This window comes from Silene latifolia, chromosome 3 (assembly GCF_048544455.1).
Source record: "Silene latifolia isolate original U9 population chromosome 3, ASM4854445v1, whole genome shotgun sequence".
NCBI lineage: Eukaryota > Viridiplantae > Streptophyta > Magnoliopsida > Caryophyllales > Caryophyllaceae > Silene > Silene latifolia.
Genome location: NC_133528.1, coordinates 131447656 through 131468971, shown reverse-complemented (window position 1 = coordinate 131468971; position 21316 = coordinate 131447656). Strand labels below are relative to the sequence as shown.

General features: G+C 33.0%; 1 long non-coding RNA gene across 2 annotated transcripts; it reads right to left on the bottom strand.

Annotated features, from left to right (window-relative positions):
- Positions 1-6298: 6298 nt before the first annotated feature.
- LOC141646294 (uncharacterized) lies at positions 6299-12403 on the bottom strand. 2 transcript variants are annotated; one of them, XR_012545485.1, is made up of 5 exons: positions 12325-12403; positions 11656-11749; positions 7980-8032; positions 7693-7742; positions 6299-6359 (listed from the first exon to the last, which is right to left on the bottom strand). It is a non-coding gene; the product is annotated as an uncharacterized LOC141646294 (long non-coding RNA). The 2 variants fall into 2 exon arrangements; XR_012545484.1 differs by lacking the exon at positions 6299-6359 and adding an exon at positions 7365-7450.
- Between the last annotated feature and the right edge of the window lie 8913 nt (positions 12404-21316).

Here is a 21316-nt window from a genome sequence, read left to right as displayed (position 1 = left end):
TAAGAAGAAAGTAAAAAGAAAACAACAAAAGAATTATAATATATCTAGTTTTCTTCAAACTACTTTCACGTGTTGTATACAAATTCAAATAGCTTATTTTCCCTATTTTCTTTTACAATTCTTTAGAATCTCATAACACTTGGGAAACTCAAAAGTCTTTTGTTATAATTGGACTCTATGTAATCGCTCGAAAAAAGCTTCCTTTATTAATATAGATAGATAGATACTAGATTTAATGCCCGTGCGATGCACGGGCCGTTTGATAGAGTCTTTTGTATGAAAGTAGCGATAATTACCATAAAGTTTCAAGACTCACAATTTTACTGTCAAAAGATATCTTTCGTGTAATATATTTGTTATGTTATCTAGTAAGTAGGATTTACAATGGGTAACAACTTTAATGAATTTCAAAGTGCTTGATGAGCTCAATGAAAGTTCTTCCCCGCATGATTTATCATCTACCTGCAATATTAAGTAACAAATAATGAAATGTCGTTGAAAATAATGATAAGTCACTTTCGCAAACAACTTTCAAGTCTTGTATAATATAATATTTTTAATTATATAAAAAATGGTATTAGCTTAGCTGGAAGAATGACTTATTTATTTTAATTAAAAAAAAGTATTTGCTGCTACTTGATGTGTGGAAATTATTGAAACCGATTTGTTAAGAATTGTTTGGAAATTACTTCTTCTCAAACAATATAAGTATCAATTATCTCCAAAGTTTTTGTGCAATTATAAATAATCTTATCTTTACAACCAACAAATATATGCAAATTATATATTTGAGTATTATTAAGAGTATACAAATTCCCGTATAAGCAACCTTAAAAAGTTAACAAAAAACATCTTTTAATAACTTTATTTTCGTTTTAATGGATTATGCTATTTGTATTAACCTATCTGTTTTTCATGACACTTATGTAAACGACCTTACAAATCAATAACACAAAAACTTAGGAGAGACAGTCACATACTACGTAACTTTATCAGAGGAGTCTATTTGTATTAACCTAAGTTTACTGGTCTATTTGTATTTACCTATCTGTTTTTTTATAACAGTCTCACCCTTTACTGGTCCATTTACATATAAAAAAAACACTCATTTACATGAGTGATTTAATACAAAACGACACTCATATACTTTTAATAAACAATTCAATATTGCTAAGCATCTATTACACATACTTCTAATCAACGATGCAAATAGATCATAATTATCCAGGCATAAAGATATAACAAAAAGACATACGGAGTATAATTCTCCAGAGTATACAGTACATAGCATAGGAATATCTTGTAGCACTCGTTTGGTTCACATGTCATTTAATAATTGGTTCCCTCCTCTTTTCTTGATCTTTGTGTCAAAATCAAAGAATAACAATTGACCGGAACGAAGATAGTATATGAAAGTATGCAAACTGGCAAGAGTTTAGGATATAGTCCACTTTGTTTACTTGCTAAGTAAATCAAACTCACAATTTGATTCAGTTATTGTATTCGTAATTACCTAGGATATTAACTCTTATTTCAATTCTTATTTATTACTCCGTATATATTATATATTTTACTTATTTTTTAAAATCAAGTAGTTTGTAAAATGTGGAGACTAATATTGCTCGAAAGTTTTTCATATAAGTTGAATTCTTGTAAATTGTAATCACTCAAATTCTAAAATTAATCGAAAAAATAGTACGGTATAAACTCTAATTACTCGTATAAAAGAAGTAAATATTCTCGAGCAGGAAGGAAAAAATAGATTGAAAGAAGGGAAATCCAATTTATTTGATTGCTCAAGATCGAATAAAATGCATTTTCACTATCCTACTATGACTTGAATCTATGTAGCCAATGTTAGATTCATGTTCATGCATGTTGTAGTAAAATGCTACTTTGGCTCTTAATTGATTCAGATTTTCTGCACATGTTAATAAGTTAATTATAGAATGTTTGTTGAGAATATTGCTTCAATGTGAATCTGTATACGTCATATATACTAAAAGAAGATAGTTTTCAAATTCTAACTAGTTTTGTGACCCGTGAAATTCACGGGTTGTTCTATTTCTAGTGTAATACTTTAGTGATTTAATACAATAACATACAACGATTTTCATGTTTTAAGGGTTGTATAAATTCAATTAGTCTTTTATATAACAGTTTGTCAGAAATTAAATTTTCATACATTAGATATTCTAAGATACCCCTATCAAAACTAAATTAACTCAATGCAAGCTAAAATGAATTAATAATATAAGTATTCATATAATCAAATTAAACAAAATTATATTATCAAACAAAGATCCCCAAAGATAGAGCACCCTCACAAATTCAACAATTCTGAAAATAACATAAAACACACAATTAGAAATGTTATGACAAAACTAACATTTCATACCTCCATAAAATTGAAGCTAATACAATAATAAATTGCGGAACTAAAAATTTTAAAGCAGCAACAACTTGAACAACAATTGGATCATTATTACCGAATACTTCACCTATTAAACAATATTATACAAAAAATGCTATGTCTCTCAAATTTTCCACCTTTTAGCCATATATTTCAACAGTAGGTCTCATGAGAGATCGTCTCCCACTAATTTAGTGGGAGATATAATAGAGAAAAAAGAAATTCACTGGGTCCCTCGCCCCCATCATGTGAGAAGTCTCTCAATAACGCTATTGAGAGACCGTCTCTCCGGAGTTTTTCTGATATTTCAAAATATATATAATAAATGCTCAAAAAATTATTAATCATCCACGATTCCACGTTGATGTCACCAATCTTTAATTAGTATGTAAAATATAGTTGTTTAAGCAATCTTAATATTTCACTTCTCCTTATAATCTTCTTTCTTCAATAAATCATACCTATTAAAAAAAAGTAACACAATAATAGTGGAATTTGTTTCTTGCAATATTATCGTTATTAACTTAGTTTCACCTTAAGTAATGAAAAAAATAGGAATCGTAATCAAATCGTAGAGGTGTAAGTATATTTACCTTGGAAGAGCTTAACACAATAAATAATCTTGATAGCACCTAAATGAGAACAAAACAAACACACACGCGAAATTGAAAATGTGATGAACACTTCATAACCCAATGAAAGTTCCAATAAAAAAAATAAAAAAAATTAGTTAATAATATCGGTGACACATACCATTCAACTAACGATAGAGATAAGAAATTTTTTGCTTACAGATTTTGCCTTCCATAAAAAATATATAAACAATTGAGGATGCGTTTTATGGCTATTAAATATTATTTTTTCATTATTATCAATATAGGTATAAATAAAGATCAAGTTCATGACTTTTGAGCATCTATTTTTCATTGTTATGAAGTTTAATATAAATATAAATATGGGAAAATGAAATATAGTATGTAAAAGGTTAGCATTATTATTATTATTTTTTTTTTTTGCAGGTAATCAGGATCATTCTATTAAATATGGGAAGAAAGAGTTACAAGATCCTATAGCCTACAAGGAGGTCAGAGAGACCACCCGAAGTCCTACAAATAAAGAGAAAGCACCTTAAGAGAAGGCAGTTTTAAGGCCCCTCAATTACATCACCATTATAAAAAGAGACTCGTAAAGCTACAAGATATTTATTATTATTATTATTATTATTATTATTATTATTATTATTATTATTATTATTATTATTATTATTATTATTATTATTATTATTATTATTATTATTATTATTAATAATTTTTTTTCTTACAAACTCAACTTTGCATGAAAGTCGTTTAAAAAGTTATCTTGTATATGTAATTAAAATATGACATATTGATAATGATAGATATTTTAGTTTTCCTTTTAATTATATTTATAAATTTGTAGATATTAGTAGCTTTATAATCCAAATTATTAGATTTTTTATTTACTACATATCAGATCTTTTAGCTACTATCTTTATGGTTAAGGAGGAGTTAGATGAACAAAATGAATGATTTAAATGATGAGAATAAATTCTTAATTTATTTTTATAATTTAAATCATGATCTTATGGTTTCCACACAAAAATAATATTACTAAACCTAATAATGAGTTTTAATAAATTTATTAAAGTAGCCTTAATATTAACAATATAAATTAATAGAATTTAATTATGATAATCCTACACGGCAAAAAATTAAATGTATTAAGTTGCCTTTTAACTATATAGTTAAAATATGACATATTGATGATGATAGATATTTTGGTTTTCCTTTTAATTATATTTATAAATTTGTAGATATTAGTAGCTTTATAATCCAAATTATTAGATTTTTTATTTACTATATAAGACCTTTTAGCTACTATATTTATGGTTAAGGAGGAGTTAGATGAACAAATTGAATGATTTAAATGATGAGACTAAATTCTTAATTTATTTTTATAATTTAAATCATGATCTTATGGTTTCCACACAAAAAAAAAAAAATATTACTAAACCTTATAATGAATTTTAATAAATTTATTAAAGTAGCCTTAATATTAACAATAAAATTAATAGAATTTAATTATGATAATCCTACATGACAAAAAATTAAATGTATTAGGTTGTTTTTTTACCTATATAGTATAGATTATATAGATTTATAGATGTGGCATTCGTAATGCACGCGTGGCTTTTTTCTTCGCCTATGTGGCTTTGTCTACGTGGCCTTTTAAGGTACCCTTTTAATATAATTACTAGTTTTGGAGCCCGTGAAAATCACGGGATCGTTAATAATTGATTGTGTTTAAGTGTTTAATTTGTGAATAACTTATATGGAGTAGTCCCCCTCTCAATCATTTGTTTAATTTTAATTAAAAAAGCACTCACAAATAATTAAAAAAAAAAGTAAATAAATAAACACGACTGGGGGACCGGTATTTTAAAACAAAAGTTTAATACACCAAATTTTTGATTTTGGATGGTACGCAAACCAAAATGTGAATAGCTTGGTTGTTTTGAAGTGAGGACACAATCCGTCAAATTGAATTTTCGGGTATTTCTGGTCTTATGGACAATCTTGACGCCATAGAAGTATTGGAACATGAAATTGCGCTCCATTGTCGTCCGTTGTTTTCAAAGGACGGGTAATGTTGGTTTCGACAACCTGGTATCAAATAAGATAATATGAATTGGTATTTTGATGAGATTTTATAGAAAGAAAATCAATGACTCTCAATTTTCTCGTTTGAGTTGCTAATGATTCTTCAATTGCCTGTTCAATTAATGGTTCTTCAATTGTCTCTTTAATTAGCGATTCTTCAATTGTCTCTTTATTATTTAACCATTGCTTTGACCGGCTTAAAGATTATAGAATATGAATGGGTTTTTTCACCAACAAACATTGCATTTTGCCTCTTTATTGCTTGAATGAAGATGCTGTTTTTATTGTCGTTTTGGTGCATTTTAAAGTACTTGGCCCTATGTTTATCTTGCAAAGAAACGGTCGTGAACTTTTATGTGAGCAACTTTAACAACTATTCCAAATAATTCCAAGGAAAGATTACATATATTTAAAATATCACATTTTGTGTTATAATAATATACTTCGTAGTATATATAAGATTAGATATGGGACAAAAAGTAAGAGAGTAAAGTAAGGATCAAAACTAAATAGGTGAACTCTAATAATTATTATTATTAGTATAAGATGAGCAAAACTAATTACACATTGGAATTGAAACAATGAATTGGAGAATAAGAATCGTTTCTAACTAATTACTATTTATGCATATTATAACACTATGATAAGATCAAATTGACATGTGTATCGTAATTTGGCTAAACAATTTGATTTGTAACCTGTTTGACAAAGTAAAAATAAAACATAAGTGTTACAAAGGAGACTAAAGTGTATGAAAGAGTGAAGGACAATAATGCTACAACATGTCAACAACTTATTAAAGATTTTTGCTACCATTCGATATTTCTAATACACCATTGTAGAAAAATGAAAAACTGACAAAAATGAAAGAGTCATCCAAACCAAGAAAAAAATCTGTAAAGAAGATCCATAGCCATTATTTCGAATCTCGTGCATTGTTATTGATATGTGAGTATATCATCCTCTTATAATATTAATACAAACACACACAAAAAAATAACTAATAAAATACTAATTAATTTAAAACATAATAAAAATAAAAAGTGAAACAATTAATTTAGTTCTCATTGTATAGTTTACCTACCAACTTTTTGAATAAAGTTGAAAATTTATTCTCCTGCAATATTAATATAAACACAAAAAAGTAACTAATAAGATTCTAATTAATTCAAAACATAATAACAATAAAAAGCGAAATAATTAATTTAGTTCTTTAGCTATACCTTACCTACCAATTTTTTGAATAAAGTTGGAAATTCATTCTCCTGCAATATTAATACAAACACAAAAAAATAATAACAAATTAATACAAAACATAAGAAAAATGAAAAATGAAACAATTAGTTTACTTTTCTATGTATACTTTAGGTGCTATTTTTTGAATAAAATTGAAAATTAGGGTGAATATAATAGTTATATATATGAAAAATTCTATTACAAATTCTCTCAAAATTTTATGAATGAAAGAAAAATAAAAAAATATGGTACATAAATAGAAGTATGTATAGTAATGATGAAGGGAAAGTTAGAAGGTCATTTCATTAAATAAAGGAAATAATGGTTATTAAATAAATAAGGTAAATAAAAAAAAAATTATGAGAGGAGATCAATGGTTTACAATTTTTTTTTATTTTTTTTTTTTTGTGTTTATCCGTTATATTTTTTTAACTTTTTTTACCTTATATTTTTTAATTTTCTTAAATTGGTAATCCATATCACTTTTTTTTTACCATATCACATTAAAAGTTGTCACATCACAATTAAACTTACAATGTCACATTTTTTTTGTTAGCCTTTTAATAAGATTTTATAGATACAATTTTTTTTGTTTTCAACTTCATTTATTCTTCTTCGTTCTTAATTTCTTATGTATTCATTTTTTTTTTATTTCGAATATATATAATAGTACTCCATATGAAATATCTTGAAATTATTAACTTATAGTTAATGCGTATTTTTTTATTGTAGTTTTTTTTTGAGTTAATTAAATTTAAATCTAATGGAATATGGATGGATTTTTAAAGTAAATAAGTGAATTAAATTAATGCAATATAATAATAAATTGGATAATCCACGTCATATTAGTTTGCCAAGTCACATGTTATTGTATACGTGGCTTTTTTTCATCCAATGTGGCATTGTCTATGTGGCATTTTTAGGCTAGTCTTTTAATAGTATTTATAGATTCTAATTGACTATATTACTCATGTATGTTTACAGGAAGTAAAATTCTTATATGACAAAATAAAAGTAGTCGTGTATATACGGTTGTAATTTTAGACATCTTACTCTTTGTATAGGTGAATATCAATAATGGTGCACCATAGTTATCCATCCATTTGATTTGTTTATTTGCCTGTCAATTCAAAGAAAGAAGTTGGCAGAAAGATATGAGTTAATCTTTGGGTGGATGAATACTCAAGTTATCTAAAATTTGCTCTTCGTTAAATTTCCAAGTTAGATTATCATTCAAACGCCTTATTTTGCCAACAATAGCGTGCCACTAATTTCAATTCGTTGTAAATGATTTTGAGGTAAAAAACCCAGATAACCATCCGAACACAATAGTCGTTTCGACAACTTTGTTACATGCCTTACCATGCAAGCGCCTGAAGTATCCTACTTGAATGGATCAGATTGAATGCTTCCTACAAAATGGAGACGGAGGACTACAATTATTAATTTAACACATTTATACATAATCTCAATATGCTAGCTAATTATTTCTTCGTATTTTTTGTGGTTTAACACAAATAATTATAATCCGGTTCTTGCAATAATACAAAGGTAACATCATGTCGAAGACCATGTGATCCGTACTATATATTATTACTATAGATGAGGAATAGATAAAGTAGGGGAGATCGATCATCAAAGCCACGTACAATGTTATTGATTGATCACGCCTTTCGAAGCCATAGTTGATGACGTCCTCATCCTATCAATAACAAAAGAAATTCATTAGTGCCAACATCTTGCACGTAATACAACATAAAACATGAGATTAATATATGTAACAGTGACAAATTGTGTTATGAGGGCAAATGATATCTATGGTGAGTTTTATTTGTGGGAAGCATTTATATATATACTATATCAAATAGAAATTATGTCCTACTCAAATATGTTTTACGTAGTTATGTAATTATTCTAGATCTCTATCTCTATATTTAAAAAAATATTAAAACATATTAGATTTATTTTAGGTAGTTCGCAGAAGTTGGAGACTCTCGTATCACTTGAAAAAAGCTTCCTTTAATAATATAGATAGATAATAGATTTAATGCCCGGGCCAATTTGTAATATCTTATGATTATTATGAGTAATAAATTTTGCTGAACTGAATATATAGAAGCTTAACCGAACTCATAGGTGTTTTAACTTTTCTGATCTGAACTGGTAGGACCTTAACTTATAGAAAAATGGATATGATTTGAGCTTAACTTTTCCGAATTATATTTATAGGAGTTGCACTAAATTTATAAGAGCTTAACTTTTAAGTTAATCTTAAAGGTACAGACCTCTTACTCATAGCACAACGCAAGTCAAATATCTAACTATAGTCAATTTTTAACTTATAAGTTTGGTTGATTGTTTTGGAATAAAGTGGAATAGAATGAGTCCAGTCTATAATATATTATCACTAATTCACCTATTAAACGGTGTCTCAATCAGGTTAATGTGAGACAACTCGTATAATATAGGTAATTACTAATATAAACTTTCTATAATTTACTTTTGTTAATCTCTAGGGTGGTGTTTTCCATGTCTTATACTAACCTAGTATAAGACGGCCTTTTAAGTTACACAACTAATATTTTTTCCGTTCCATTGAGTTGTTTAGCATATTATTTCGGGCCGTTTTAATTAATTCTATATGTTTCCCTTTTCACTTATAACCTTTCTGAATGATTATAATATTCCCTACTTAGAGGTGCTTAGTGCTTACTATACTCCTTCGTATAAAGACACATATTATATGGAAATTTAATCTATGACCTTAGTTAAAGTAGTTGATCGGTCTGAGTTGATCCAGTGTGACATCTCCACCACGTGATAAATATAAAATGACATACATGTTAAATACCATTGCATCTATTATGAGTTAGGCCCTTTATTCGATTAAGTCTTCTTTTTTTGTTCTTACCTCTATTTATGTGCACCAATTGATAATTCATCATGTACTAAATTCAAGTCCTCCGCACATAAATTCTACTATGAAAGTTAGTGTAGTTGAAATATGATTCAATTTCTAATATCCAATTTATATACTCCTCTGTTCCAGACATCTTTTATTTTGTGAGGGGAAATAAAAGAAGTGTAAATATATCACTGAAGGTGGAGTAGATCATTAAATATAGTAGAGTTTTAGTTATAGTAGAGTTTTAGTCTTAGGTAACCGTATAATCAAACTTCTCTCAATTAAGCTAGTGGAGGCAGATTTTTATTACTCCGTTGACTGTATTAGATATTAGATATTAGCTTGATAAGTATGTTTATTATAGTTAGCCATAGTGTGCTCACCATCGTTGGTTTCATTGTTTCAACAAAAATGAGTATAAGTTCTTTAAACATTGTCATCCCTACTCTAACACGTACACAGCAAAATTGTCACTCATAAGTTCATAACTGTAAACTTATTTGTACTCGAGTACGTCTTGCTCCACTACTCATAGTAATTGTACCTGTTTCTTTGACTTAATCCTCCTATTTTCCCTGAAATTCATATAATATACTCCCTCCTATTCAATATAAACTTCCCTATTTCCTTTTCCGTCTATTCACAATAACCTCCCTATTTCCTTTTTTGGTAAGTGTTTGTGTGGTCCAAATTTAATTGTATGGCGGGGTAGTGTATTTGTGTGGTCCAAATTTATTTATATGGTGGGGTAGTGTGTTTTCTTAATTTTTGTGTCAAAATGAAATGGGAGGTTTATTGTGAATATGAGGGAGTATATAATAAGCAAAAAGTAAAAGAAAAGCTATTCGAGTAGGCAACCAAAACAGAAAAAAAAAGAAGCATATATGAATGCTATGTTTTATACATACAAATATACAAACTTCAAAATATAGTCAAATTCTTAATAGTCTATCTCAATGTTATATCAGTTTAACTAAAATTCTATTTTATTTATAAAATAATTGGGTTGTTTGAAAATTTGCTCGCAATCATTAAACTTGGACTCTCTTTATATCGTTACAAAACCTTACCCTAATTCTAAAATATTTTAACTTATTATAGAGTACAACAACAACAATAATATATCTATCAATACTATATATTAATTCCAGAAACCAAGGGACTTCAATGTAATTAAAGAAATCTATACAAATTAATTATACTATATAGTTTTAAATCGATAGCACCGTGTCATGGACCTGATAAAGGGACCTCAATGTAAATATTATATAGTTTTGGTTAAAAGTATAATATAAAGATGCCTTGATGAAGAATATTTATGGAAATTACATTAAATTAAAGTAATTAAATTTATAAAACACAAGAATATAGTGATTTTCCTTAAAATTAACATGCCACACTTATGGAATTAATTAGTATCATCATAGAATTATACATTAAATTAATTGTAGTAGTAGTAGTATCAACGAGATTAATAAAATTAACGGTATTAATGCGGGAGTAGTGACAATTATAATAATGATAGTGGGAGTAGTGAAAGTAACTACGAATATAGTGAAAGTAACAGTGGTAACAATAAGAAAAAGTATGAACAATTAAATAATCAATCGACTCAAGGAAATATTTTATTTATTTAAATATAGGCCGGATAAAATTAACGGGAATAATGAATTTAACAAGAAAAAAATAGAGGAATTAGTAAAAGAAATAATAGTAACCACGGGAGTAGTGAACGTAATGATATTAAGAAAAAAATGTCGTGAAAGTAACAATATTAAAAGCGGGGAAGTGAACGTGTCTCATAATTTGAAAATAAATTATACAGTTCATCACAATTACAAGATATGCCGTAGAAAAATATATTACAAATAGTGAAAATAAAATTTAACGGTAAATAAAGGTAGTCCGGGCGAAGCCGGGCACCAAACCTAGTTTCTTATAGAGTAGATCTTAATAATATACCATATTACTTATTTTCTTCCAAAGAAAATTTAATGTCTAATGACATAGCTAACAAAGAGCAAACGAACAACATACTCGTAACTCGTTAGATCAAAGAAATTATGAAATGCACTAATTAACTTGCATACATACGTCATAGTCACAAGTCACAACAATAAGCAAAAAGTAAAAAAAATAATAATCAAAAAGTAAAAAAAGTAGGAAATCACACAGCCATGTAGGGAAAATAATGAGGGACATAAAACATGATTATCCTGCAAAACGCATGAAAAGTAAGAAAACTAAAATTTATGGCATATCCGTCATAAGCTTGCGACGGGGTAAGTATTATTCATGTGAGTAGATAAGACAAAATAAATTACTACTCTCTAATTAACACTCGATCTTTTTTTGTCTTATCTACCCACATAAATAGTGCTTAACCCGCCACAAGCTTATGTCACCACACTATAACTTACTGGCTTAGTATAAACTACGAAGCAACATTGTTGTAACTGTATCTTCTCATCCTCCGTCTCGCATTCATCCATCTCCTCAGGTAATCTCCACACCCTACCAACAAAATAATAATGTTAGATGATGAGAACTCAATTAAACATAGACAATAATGTACGGAGAAAATAACACATATAATTATATTAATACAAAATTGTATTCACAAGAAAAAAAACCGAAAAAGACTCATATTTGGAGTTTTGGCTGCTAAAAATCAATATATATACACACATTAATAATAATAGTATGAATCCTATTATAACTAAAATTGATCATTAATCTAATCTTTAACTTGAGTGTTTGACTAAGGTAGTAATTGACTAATTGTAGCTATACGTAATGCAATAGGGGATAACTAAAGAGCATAATCTGGAGTTGCCTAGAGTACGTATTTATTTAAATTAATTTTAGATATTTGTAAGTAATTCGTAAAAATTGGACTTTCTATAATCGTTCGAAAAAAGTTTCCTTTAATAATATAGATAGATACTCCCTCCCATTCACAATAAACCTCTCATTTCATTTTGGCACAAAAATTAAGGAAACGCACTACCCCACCATATAATTAAATTTGGACCACACAAATACACTACTCCACCATACAATTAAATTTGGACCACACAAACACTTACCAAAAAAGGAAATAGAGGATTATTGTGAATAACCGAAAAAGAAAATAGAGAGGTTTATTGTAAATGGGAGGGAGTAGATAGATACCTATAAGATTCCCCTGACGAGTGGTATATATATAGTCGACGAAAGGTATGTTGCTCCGTATATATCTGTGGATGAGGAAATAATATAAAAACTGTTGCGTACGAAAATGTGTGGAAAGCATTAAAAGTGGAGTATTTCATGATTAGCATGATTGTCGTATTCGTTGGGTTGGCCCTGGAGAATCTTCCTTCAAAATCGGGGTTAATGAAGCTGCTCAGATTTTTTCCTGTCTTTTAGCTACAATCCCAAAACAGTAATTTTCACTTTTCACGTCTTTTCTCTTTTATTTCTGACATATAAGTATTTCAGCTAGTCTTGTTATATATAGTCTATAGCTAAAGACGGTTTGGCCCCCACCATCCCGCTTATCTTATTAGGAATGTGGTATTGTATTTGACTCGTCTTTAGTTATAGACGGATATGTGCCGTCTATAATGAGATTTTGTGTTTCTTCATTTATATACTTGTATTATTTTTGTGTGTCGAAATTATAGTTTTCCGAAACATCTTTTTATAACAAATGTAAATATGTCAATTTTACGTATAAATTTTAAAAATTTGATTAAATATAATCGATGTCAAAATTTAACACGGTTGACTTTAAAAAGTGAGTGGATAATTTGGATTGGATTGGAGGGAGTATTTTTTAAAGTAACCGTGTCGTTTAATCTATCATAATAACTACGAAGTACTTTTTATCATATGTAAATGCACAAATATTGAAAACAAAATGATTCTAGTTCACTATGTTCGATGAAATACTTTTTAAAATTAAATTTATAAAAGTACTCGTTTACATTAATATTTAATTTGTTTTCATGTATTTTAGATCTTAACCTTCTAGATCTAGTGAACATATACTCATTAAAATTTCCAAAATTTTTAAAAATCAAATTAAATTAAAAGCTAAATGTTTGCATGAGATGTTAATTTTTGTCGATTATATTAATAGCTAAATATTTGCATGAGATATTACTTTTTGTCGATTATATTGTACAAATATAGGATGTGTATTATTTTTCGATTTTTGTCCTTCAATAATTTTTTTGGTTAATAATTTTTTTTTTTTCCATTTTTTGGGGTCTTAAAATTTCAAAAACCCATACAAAATAAATTCACTAAGGGGGTGTTTGGTTGGAGCATTTGGAATGGATTGGAATGGATTTAGCCATTCCAATGTTTGGTTGGAGCATTTTTGGAATGGAGTTAGATACCCGATGGATTCTAACTCCATTCCAACCCCTTGGAATCTCATACCCATCTTTCTCCCCAAGGTTCCAACTGCATTCCACCCAACACATTATTATTCCCATTTCCGAATTGAATCAAACAACTTTAGGGGGACGTTTGGTTCAAACATTAGGTATGGAATGGAATGGATTCTAACTCCAAGCGGGTATGGAGTTAGAACCCCATACATGTTTAAAGTTGTTTGGTTCAATCCGGGTATGGGAATAATAATGTGTTGGGTGGAATGGAGTTGGAAACTTGTGGAGAGAGATGGGTATGAGATTCCAAGGGGTTGGAATGGAGTTAGAATCCATCAGGTATCTAACTCCATTCCAAAATGCTCCAACCAAACATTGGAATGGCCTGAATCCATTCCAATCCATTCCAAAAGCACCAACCAAACATCCCCTAAACATGTATGGGGTTCTAACTTCATACCTCCTTGGAGTTAGAATCCATTCCATTCCATACCTAATGTTTGCGCACCCTAAATCATCAAATTAATCATTCATATATATAGAATAGAATAAAAATAAGAAATGATGAGAGAAAGTAATTTTGTAGTTTGGAAATCATATTCTCTATATCCAATAACTCCTCCTTCCTGGTATTTTCTGCCTCAAACACAGCATTAAGATCCCGTGCCACTCTCATAGGAATGCTACCCACTGGTTTCACGACCTACCACGGAGACGCACGGAGCCAATCCCCATATTTCAGTTCATGATCATCATACGGGCCCTCAACGCAGTCCTTTGCACTATGCCCCAGTAGCCCACACCCATAGCAGAAAGTTGGCAGTCGTTCGTACTTCACATCGAAATTAGTTATACTCCCCTCTTCATCTTAATAGCCACTGCACTCTTGACTGACACCCGAACATCATGTAGGATACGCACCCGAACTGCCCTCTCAATGCCAATCCCTTCATCCTCACCCTTCGCAACATATACCCCCAACTGGCTCTCTAACCTCCTGATATTACTATCATTGTTCCTACCGCTAATAGGTAGGTCATAAATGCGAGCCCATATTGGTAATCGATGTAAGGACACATCCGACATCTTGCCGTGTTCATTCGGCTCATTAAAACACCACACGAATTTATCAAATTGCCAAGGCTGACCCTCCAACACCTTCTCCTTCTCACGAGCATCAGGGAATTTGAAAATAAAAATTTTCTCCTTCACATCAACTATACTGCCAACAATTGGTTTACTTGGGTTCCATATCTTCGTCATTGTGTCGATAAACGCCTTCGCATTGACATATTTCGTGGTCCAGATCTTCCCAACTAAAGACAAGGTCTGCTTTTGCTATTCCACCCCTTCACCAGGTTACCATTCAAACACGCCCCCGATCCCCGCTTCGTCTTCCCCCACTACCTCCTTCCACAGCCTTCGATTAGGGTTACTAGTACTCATCCCCTCAAAACTTAAACAGCCACAACCAAATCGAACAAAAAGAAAAAGATAAACAGAGAAGAAATAGAAGAAAACGAGACACACTAGTGAAATCCCCACGTAAAACGGAAGAAAAGAGCCTTGAAAACAGAAGGATTGAGCAAAGACACGCCTAGACGGACCTCTCCATAGGAAATCCTAGGAAAACCCTGAAAGAGACGTTCCCAAGTGTACTCGAGAGAAAGTAATTAATTAAGAGTAGAAATGATGGTGGGCCCATTTGCTTTTTCATTCCCTTCAACTCATCAACCAATAGAAAGTCTAGAAAAAACTCATCTTTTATACTAGGTAGATTTCTCACATATCTATAAATAATATAAAAATGCAAGCCTATAGTATAATAACACACAATTCCCTTTTTGGAGAGTTCTAAGCAAGCCATGTCATTATCAATTATTTAGAAAAAAAAGATAAAATAAAATAATATTGTAAACAATAAATGCAAATAAAAGAACATTAGATATTACATTTTGGGCTTTTTAAGTGTTAAATAAACTAAACAAAAATTTAATTTCAAAATCCATATTAAAGTCTTAATCTTTGACGTTTTATTGTCTATACAATATCATAAAAATGATAGATTGAGTAACTAATAAAATGACATGTGACACACTACATTTACATGTTAGATAAAAAAAAAATTCCTATAAAAAGAAAAAATAAATAAAGAAAGTGAAAAGCAAAGCAGTAGTTAATAGACTAATCACTAACCCTATAGAAACCTTCATATGTCAAACATTACTCCACTTTATAGTCATAATTTAATGCTAAACTTTTCATATTCTACCCTTATGAAATAAATTCAATAAAATTCACCTATAAAAGAAAATGAATTGAGAAGAAATCTGGCACATTCCTAGCAAAAACAAAATGATAAAAAAGTATTGATGCGTGTCTAAAATACGATGTTTCACACTCTTTTCTACACGCATTTCAGAGCTCAAATGTGCGATATATGCCTATATTTCCCTATTTTCCTCTACTTTCGCGTTTTTGTACTTTATTGCGAAAAATGTGCGAATTCGACGGAAATCAAGCGAATCCGCCCCGAGTAATCTGCATTGCAAATGACGCAAAGGAATTGCTTAAAGAACGAGCTTGGTGCGCAATTCAAGGCCCAAAAGACAAGTCCACGAGTTAAAAGAAATCAAGTAGCAACTCGGCCGATCGATCGACCAGCCTTGTCGGTCGATCGACCAATGCTCGGTTCCGAAGCTACTTTGTTCTTTGGAGCATCGATCGACCAGCCTGATTAGTCGATCGACCAGATTTCTTTACCAGACGAGAATTAGAAAGTCGTGAATCTCAAAGCCCGTGAAGTTTAGGTTTTAGAAATAAGTTGTGGCGTTTATTGCTATATAACGTAACACCAACATCTAGTTTTATCATCAGAGAATACATTAAGTTTCACATCACAATAGTTTAGTTTATATTCCGAGTAATTAGGGTTTGATATATCGACTTTAGCATTGGAATTTCTGCCCCTTTGTTCTAAATCTTTCCTCTGGAATTCTCGGTATTTATTCTGCCCTAATCTTAGTTTATTGCTTCGCTTCCGTTATTAGTATAGAATTGATAGTTAGTGCCCCAAAGCCAATTATCATATTTTCGTTGTTGTGATTTACATTAAGCATGAATACAGTAATCGTTGTTAGTTTATTTGTTGTTTTTACCTTCACCATGAGTAGCTAAATCTTTAGTGTTAGGATGTAGGGGAGTTGTAGCATAGGCGGCATTAGATTGAACACGGACTGAACCCGCGTGTCAGTCGATCGACTGACATTGTTGGTCGATCGACTGACCTTGTAAGGTTATCCTTCGTTTTAATTGTTCTTAATCTTGTATTTAGCAAATCGAATGCATGCGACCAGTTAGATACCTATTTTGTGACCGACCCATTAGATCGAAAGATAGGGTAGGTTATTAGACCATCAATTAAATCGACTAAACTGTGCTAAGATCGGAAGATAGGTATAGTTTAGACCATTAGTCGCGTTTCAGGACGAAAGTTAGTATTAGTGACATTAGGGACCTATAGCGAGATCGAGAGATGCTATATGTTAGGAGTGGATCGAGAGGACCTCTTATTTCCCGCCTTACCTGTGTTCGATTTAGACCGATTTAGTTTGCTGCCGCCGAAGCTATAATGAACCGATCATCCTAGTACCCTTCTTTTATCTGTTTAAATCGTATTTTTAGTTTATTGTCTCTGTTCACTTCTAGCTATAGACCAATTCAAACCAACCCCCATAATTGTTACCTTTGACGGATCATAAATCAACTAAAGTTTACAACTGCCTCCTTGTGGTTCGACCCTGTTACCACTAGCCTAGGTTAGTCTTAATAGGAGATTATAAATATTATTTTTGGTACTCACAACGACGGGTATCAAAATTTGGCGCCGTTGCCGGGGAGGCAATAGTCCTAATTTTAGTTGTTTTTATTTTCAGTCTTTCTCAGTTTAAGGGACTTTTGTTCCTTAAACTTTTCTTATATTCTTGTTGTAGTTTCATCTTATGCGCAGGTCACAGGGTGGAGAATTAGTACCGTTGAACCCTGAGCTTGAGAGATCCTTGCGCGAGTTGAGGCGAACACAAAGAGTATTACCGACAGAGGAAGAGCTGAGTACTCTGTCAAGCTATCACGAAACGATCTGTTCAAGAAGACCCACAGATCTTCACTCGTTTCCACTTCTTCACCGAGACAGATTACTTCTCCGGAAATTCCAGTCATGGCCGAGGAACCAAGTATAGCTAGTTTTTCTGAGCCGACAGCCGACAACTTATATAAGGGGTTCGAATTACCAGGAGATGCCAGGAAATTCGAACCAAAGCCTGCCTACATTACCATGGTCGAGAGAAATCAGTTTGGTGGAGCTGCAAATGAAGATGCGTGAAGACATATGGAGACTTTTATCGACTCATCGCCGCTCCATTCCCCCACCAGCTGGCGTGACCCAGGATCAAATCAAAGAGACCATGTTCATCTTCTCCCTTCGTGATGCTGCAAGGGAATGGTATAGAGATTTGGACCGGACCGCTCTGGAGATCACTGATTGGAATACATTGGCATTGGCGTTCTACAAGAAGTACTTTTCTGCTTCAAGGACGATCGCTATTAGAGCTCAAATCACGGGCTTTAAACAAGGGCCAGATGAGAATTTCCACGAGGCTTGGGTCCGATTCAAGAAGTTGGTGCGAACCATACCGCACCATGGGTTTGAAAAGTGGAGCTTGTGCAATCATTTCTACAATGGGTTGTACGACGATCGAGAGGGCCATTTTGGACGCCTGCCAACGGGAGATTTGCTGAAAATTTGGGAGCAACCAAAGGGTGGAAGATCATTGACGATCTAGCTACCCACAAGGCCGAGTATGGGAATTCGAGGGGAAACCGGAGAAGAGCTGCGAGTCCTCTTCTTTCTTTGCACTTGAGGCTCTCACCGCGAGATTTGACAAATATGAGCTAGGAGGGGCCTCTAAGGGTGGGATGTACCAAGTCAACGCTGTGTCGGACGGTCCTTTCGTCTGTGAAAGGTGTGGAGTTGAGGGCCATGTCTCGAAAAATTGCCCTAGCCCTTTTGAATCTTGTGCTGCCTTTCAACACTATAGGCAGACGAACACCTATTACGAGCCACCGCACCCGAACTTGAGTTGGAGAAGCCAAAATGTCCAAAATCCAACCTAACCTCCGCCGCAACAACAACCCTATATACCCCCTCATCAAAAGCAACAAAGAGATCAAAAACCTCCTTATGTGCCGCAACAACAACAATCACACTCGAGTTCTCCGAGCTTAAGAATCTGTTGCTAAAGGAGTCCCAAGCAAGAGAGGCCGGGATGAAGTTACTTGAGAGCCAAATTGCTCAACTGGCTAGTAAAAGCAACACTCGAGCTCCCGGACACTTGTCCACTCAACCCGAACAAAAAGAGACCCTAAATGCCATCACCTTGAGGAGCGGGTCCACCCTTGATGGTCCTGCCATGGTTGAGGACGCTGTCGAGAAAAATGAGCCAGAAATAAGTCAAGAGAAAGCTTCAACGAACAAATCAAAGAAAAAGCGTCGCCAGGGCATTTCATCGATCGATCAAGTACCTAGTCGATCGATCAAACACGGGTTCCAGGAGCTTCGAATCAGGCAACCCGATCGATCGATCGAGGAGGGTGGTCGATCGACCAATATCACTGCTGATGTTGAAGAATTTCGTCCTTTAATGCCAACTAATCTACGAGACCACTTGTTTCGGGGTACCACCGTCCCGAAAAGTTTAGGGGCAGACCCGAGTGCTGATGGGTCAGTCCCGGCTCCGAAGTTCGATCCAATGACGGTCAATGGTTCTCATTTGAGACGGTCTGAGGAGGGGTCTAGCTTCAACAAAGAAAAGGTGACGGACTTCCAGCCAAAGTCCAAGGACGCCAGCACACGCGACTTAGAGGAGAGGGCTAAGGTACTCCTTACAGCCCCATATCCGGAGAGACTCGTGCCGACGAAGGAACAAGTATCTTTTAGTAAATTTGAGAAAGTTATTCGTAGCTTGAATGTTCAGGTACCCTTCCTCGAGTTAGTTAACCAAGTGCCAGCGTACACTAAATTCATGAAACAGTTGTTGTCAAAGAAAAAATCGCTTGAACATGTTCACACTGTTGCGTTAACTAAATAGTCTTGCTCCTACTTGTCTCACACTGCGCCCCATAAGTTAGAAGACCCGGGCAGTTTTTCCGTTCCTTGTAGCATAGGTACCTTTTCTATCGAAAAGGCTTTATGTGACTTAGGAGCGAGCATAAGTGTCATGCCCTTAAGTCTAGCTAGAAAGCTTAAGTTGACCAGGTTTGCAATAATCGAGATGACAGTTCGGATGGTCGACCGATCTGCGGTCGAGCCTATAGGAGTCCTAGAGGACATACCCGTCCAAATAGGGAAGTTTTTCTTTCCTGTTGACTTTGTTGTCCTTGACATGCCTGAGGATGACCATATTCCCATCATTTTGGGTAGGCCATTTACGCACACTTCTTTGGTGCGATTATAGATGTCGGTCTAGGAACTTTGACTTTTAAAGTGGGAAAGCACTCTATTGTCTTCGCCCGGTAGGCTAAGAAAAAGGATCCCATGTGGCCCGTAAATTTGTAACACGGTTTACGAAAAGAAATCATACTTTGTACTTCCCGACATGCCTATTTCTATTCCTGTTGTAACCCCTCCGCCCCGGATTGGGAGCAAGAAGGAGGAAGAATCTGTTATTTTAAATAATGCAGGAGCTGGTTTGGGGAAGAGCAAGCTGCAAGTTATTCCAGCCGCGAGAGAGCCGATCATTCAAAGAAGAGGTCTTGGATGCCTAAGCTATGGGACCGATGAGGAAGTGGAAAATGAGCCAGCCAAGGTGAGATGGTCTGATTTGGAGTCTAACGATCCCAAGGAAGTCCTTAATTGGGAGATGCCAAGCCGATCACCGAGTTCTCCAACTGTTGAAGCTAAGAAGGGTGCAGCTGATGAGATGAGCACCATTGAGGCTACCTCTAGTAGCCAGAAGCCGACGAAATGGGCCATACCGTGGTCCTTCTTGATCAACTATTAGTTGATCATGCTCGTTATAAACTTCATTCTTTTTGCTTTGTTAAGACATTTTTATTGCTTTTGTGTGCGCGAAAACTTCGCTTTTATTCTTTTTGCTTAGAATTTTCAAGTACTTTAGACTTCTTTCTGAGTTTTGCGCAATTTTGGGCGCGTACTATTGTGCATTTGCAGGTATTTAGGGCTTGTTAGCTCTACTCATTGAGAAATTACGAAGAAATAAGAAGTACAACAGTTCTTCCAGTCGATCGACTGGCCATCAGGGTCGATCGACTGAGTTTCGCTTTCCAGGAGCCTCTGATCCTGTTCACATGGTCGATCGACCACCCCTATAGGTCGATCGACCACTTCTGCTGCTGTACCTGTTCACGACCTCTCCCTTGCTGTGTTTGGTCGATTTGCGGACTTCAGGGAGTTTTCTACTCCACTTTATTTTCCGTCACAATTATTTATTTCTTCCATTTTCTCAATTGTGCACAATTTTACCCTTCCAAATTGTTTCCTTCGGTCTTATGCGTGGTTTTGATTGTCTTTCAGGCACTCTTATTGGTAGCATTGCTGGCTACTGAAACCTCCTAGCTCACGCTGGTTTGGGGAGGTTTCCTTTGCTGCGCTTAAAGTCTTGTGAGTTCCATATCTTTCCTT